Consider the following 4,854-nt stretch of genomic DNA (forward strand, 5'->3'; position numbering starts at 1 on the left):
AATGAAGCTCAACTAGAGAGATACTTTAATCATGAGCTAATTTACAAACCAAAGCAAAACAAAATCATTTTTGTCTAAGATTATTAGAAGATGCTAATTCTATGCCTAAAATTATCTTTTTCTGAAACCTAAAAAAAATTAAAAAAACAACTCTTATCTTCCTAATTAAATTTTGTGCCTTGGCTTATATGGTTGGTTGGGCATTTTTTCCTTGTCTGAGGACAATGTGCATGTGTTATTCAAATATGAGTACCTCTGTAGTATAAACTCATATAAACACTGTCCTGATGGTACAAAACTAATGATAGTGCTCTTCGTAATCATTTTCTCTTGGCTTGTAGTTATATTTAAAATAAGTGAGCAGCTTTTATGGAAGAGAGACACATGTGAAAATGAAGCCCTGCTAAGTGTGTGCAGCCTTGTAAAATTTGTAAGAGACTTAAACAAACAAATATATACTAGCAATTTAAAGCAATGCTGAGTAGCAAGAACATTTCTGTGATCATAGGATAAGGACACGTTGTGTCAGAGCTAGGCAAGGGAAGAATAGAGAATATTCCTTTGAATTAAAAACATGAATATATCCTTTGTTATCTGTAACCATTTTTATTTTCTGGAAACGTTTACCAGAGTATTTTTCCCTATTTAAAAAAAAAAAGAAAAAAAGAATCACAGCGATGACCCTGTGTACGTATGCACACACAAATACTTGCACACTATGCCTGCATGCATTTTATATTAATAAATTGAAGTATTTTGAGTATATTTGTGATTTCACATTAAGATTTTCTTCAGATATCATTGCATAGCCATCTTACAGGCTTTCCATGTGAAGTCTTTAAGCACATCTTGGAACCTATTAGGAATTTCAGAGTCTTTGGCTCAAGGGGCTATTCACATCCTTAGTTTAGGCATATGCTTAAGAGCTTGACTGAATTTGGTCTTGTGGCATTGGACATCATCAAATCTGGGACAACAATGACAGTATCTACCTTTGCAGACCCTTATGCAATATTTTCAATGGGGTATGGGAAGTTGTTAGGCCAACTAAATGCACGGTATGCAGGAAGAAGTGTTTTGCACCAACTATTAGCTAAATCTGCAACACATTGCTACTGCAATCCCAGTCCTGGCCAACAGTACTAGGGAAGCGATCGTCCCCTTGTATGTGGCACTGGTGAGACTGCACCTCAAGTACTGTGTTTAGTTTTGGGCCCCTCATTACAGAAAGGGCATTGAGTTGCTCAAACATGTGCAGAAAAAAGCAATGAAGGTGGTGAAGGGCCTAAAAAAAGAGTTATGAGGAGCAGCTGAGGAACAGGGGCTGCATAGTCTGAAGAGCAGGCTGAAGGGAGACCTCATCGCTCCATACAACCGCCTGAAAGGAGGCACAGTGAGGAGGGTATCAGTCTCATTTCTCAGGCGACAGGTGATAAAATGAAAGATGACTGCCTCAGGTTGTGCCAGGGGAGGTTTAGGTTGGATATTAGAAAGAATTTCTCCACAGAGAAGTTGGCCACGCATTGGAGCAGGCTGCCTGAAGAAGGGGTGGTGTCCCCGTCCCTGGAGGTGTTTAAGAGATGTGTGGACATGGTTAAGTGGTGGGACTTGGTAAGTCAGGTTGATGATTGGGCTTGATGATCTTGAAGGTCTTTTCCAGATTAGATGTTTCTATGATTCTACACCACTTCTCCCAATTCATGAGCACCTGAGTGTGCTGGCAAACGGAAGAAAATGTGGGTGAAATGACTACCTGAAGTGATTTAGTTTCTGAGCACTCTCAAGTTTTTAAAATCATAAAGCCTGATAGCCACCTGATTGTTACAGTTTAAAATGCTTGATGGTGTTCAGTTCTGTCCTAAGTATGTAGCTACTTCAAACGTTAATTATACAGTCCTCATTTCAAAAGACTATTCTTGCACCAAGGCAAATGTCACCAAAGGTACAAACCCTTTACTTTTTTTTTATTTTTATTTTTTGAATACCTCATGGCATCTTCTGTCAGGCAGCTTATCTTGTTTTGTTCTCCTCTTTGTTTACAGGCTATGCAGCCTGTGCCTGCTGCAGCACTGGTGCTCTCAGTGCGTTATCTCCTTTTTTCCGTCACCCAGGGCAAAGATGGACCTAGACCTTGTACCAGCTGCCTGAGCTGTGGTTCCCAGGGAGTCCTCCAGCTTTGTCTTCTGCAATTTGTTCTGACTGCTGTGCTGCTGGCCAGGCCCACTGGGGCACTGAGCTGATGCCCCACCTTGAAGACTCTCTTTCCCATTGCCCTTTAGTTTTCTCACTAATTAATGCTCTCTGGATGTTCTCGTTTAAGCAAGGGCTCCCTAGGTTGCTGATTGTGCCCTCTTTTCGTGTTCCTGGTCAGTTCTTCTAACAATATGGGTCTGATCACCCTGGTGTAGTCAGTAAAATGCATCTCTCAGTGCTGCTGTTAGCAGTCTGTAATCCTATCATTGCCGATTTGTCAGGTTTCCCAGGAGCCAGGCCAGTCATGACTTTCTAGTATTTTTTAAATGCTCCTGTGCACACACCAGACAAAGCAACAGTGCAAGCAAGAGTATCAGGTGCTGGAGTGTTACTATTGCCATTTGGAAAACCCAAACTCACTGTTCCACTTCTTGCCATTTTGACGTCGCAGTGATGTGCTGAGCACCAAGTTTCAGAAGTCAAAAGCTGCTTGTAGAATCAAAAGAATCTTTGCAAAAATGTATTTAATATGATGATGTTAAATCTGTGTGAGCCTGTGTTTTTATGCAGAGAAGCCAGAGGAATGGGATTATTATACAAGGTCATGTGTTTATACATCCTTTTTCTCAAGGTCGATCTGCAAACATTTGAGGGCAAGTTTAAATGATGCTGCTGAGCCAATCTTCCCATTTCTTTTATGAAGCAAGGGGTTTGACTGCTCTCAACTAGCATAAAACCACTCTGCACTGGGAACAGCCAAATACCACCTGGTCCGCAATGAAATTAGAGCAGCAGATTTTTGAGTGTGTGCTGTCATTTTTTTGACTCTGGAAGCTCTCTAATTTCTTCTCCCTCTTACCACATATTTGAGTTTCTCTGAAGATGACTATTTGTACTTCAAGTATTTTTCCTTCTAATTTGGTCTTAAAATATGAAATATTGAATAATGCCAGTGGAGGAACATCTCCCTATGTACTCCTGATTCTGCTGATAGCCAGTGCACAATACAAATGCTCTAGCTAACTATAGCACACTGAAGTTTTTGCACCAGACATATGGCCTATGTCTACATTGCTCCTGAGTTGTCTCTGTCTTGGTGCTAAATAGATAAGTTGCTCCAAACCCTGGTGTTGTGCTCACATTTCCCTTGCCATTTTCTGCTGCAAGAAGATGGGATTTGTAGGCAAAGCCAAAGCCTGGGCTGATTTTATAATGATGTCCTTCGAAGGACTTTTTAGTTTGGAGAAGAGGAGGTTCAGGAGAGACCTTATTGCTCTCTGCATGTTGTGGGGAGCTGGGGGTTGGCCTCTTCTCGCAGATAACCAGTGATAAGACTAGAGGGAATGGCCTCAAGTTGCATCAGGGGAGGTCCAGGTTGGAAATTAGGAGGCATTTCTCCTCAGAAAGAGCAGTCAGGTATTGGAATGGGTTGCCCAGGGAGGTGGTGGAGTCACTGTCCCTGAGGCTGTTTAAGGAAACGTTGGACGTGATGCTTAGGGACATGGTTTAGTGGGTGACATTGGAGGTAGGGGGATGGTTGGACTGGATGATCTTGGAGGTCTTTTCCAACCCTAATGGTTCTATGATTCTATGAAGGGGAGATAAGGTGTAAGAGGAATTTCTGGAGCCTTCCTCCTGCAAGATTGGTGTCCTTGGGTGACTCCAAAGGCACAGGACCACCCCAGAGCTTTCTCCAGCTGTTGCAGTGCAGCTGTGACAGAAACACCTCCAGACTAACAGCCTGGGCAGTAAGTAAACCTGGCCTCAAAGCCGTTGATATACAATGTAATGTATTTTTACATTACATACAATACAATTCCGTATTACATACATACAATCCCACATTGTAATGGCATAGCAAGACACCAAGCTGACTGATGCAGAGACTAAAACCTGTGTTGATTCCATGTTAATTTCACACTGTTCTTCCAAGAGTGAGATTTAGAGTCAGATTTGCAGTTTGAGCAAATTTTGGCTCTCCTTTTCTTTAAAATTTAAAGGTATAATGCAGCTGCTTATTCTGTCTTCTGGAACATTACCGGTCTTCCAACATTTGAGAAAACTCGATTAAGCCAAGACATGAAATCAAAAGCTCTGTATTTTAGTATTTCTGATATGAAATTATTAAAATTCAGTGATTGATCACTTTGTAACTTTTTGACTTAACTGTCACTCTTTTCTGCTGGACTTATTTTTGGATCACTTGTAATTCAGAACTGGGTAGGGTTTGGTTCATTAAATTGCAAAAGTTTTCAAGCCAATGCTTACATTGTCCATCAATATCTTGGCAGAATTATCCATGATTCTCCTTAATTGAGGGAAGCTGTGAGAATGGGCATCCAATTAGGGCATTCATTGTCTCAAACATCCATTTCTGTTTACGCCTTCTGGAAGCTTTCTCAATGTGCTGTGTTGTACTGGCCTGAGAAACACGCTGGTCCTGACCTACTTGGCCTGCTAATCTCACTCATCCTCTGTCTGTCCTTTGTCAGACTTTTGTAGTCTGAGATTCTGCAACAAAATATGTAGATGTCTTCATCCTTTGGCTATCCCTTGAAATGCTGCGTTTCTGGGACTCGAAAAACAGGAAGCTTAGTAGGTGAGTGAAAAACAGAGAGCACGGTTCATAAGAAAAAATTCTGCTTGCTGAGGTATTTCTGC

At 41.3% G+C, this 4,854-nt stretch overlaps 1 long non-coding RNA gene across 1 annotated transcript in view; it reads left to right on the forward strand.

Moving 5' to 3' along the window:
* LOC308192364 overlaps window positions 1-3,310 on the forward strand; it is a 47,273-nt gene extending 43,963 nt beyond the window's left edge. The window contains exon 3 of the long non-coding RNA XR_013948754.1: window positions 2,043-3,310. This is a non-coding gene — a long non-coding RNA (uncharacterized lncRNA). The remainder of the gene's footprint in view (window positions 1-2,042) is intronic.
* The last annotated feature ends 1,544 nt before the right edge of the window (window positions 3,311-4,854 follow it).

Source organism: Anser brachyrhynchus (genome assembly GCF_964034855.1).
Source record: "Anser brachyrhynchus genome assembly, chromosome: 3".
NCBI classification, from domain to species: Eukaryota; Metazoa; Chordata; class Aves; order Anseriformes; family Anatidae; genus Anser; species Anser brachyrhynchus.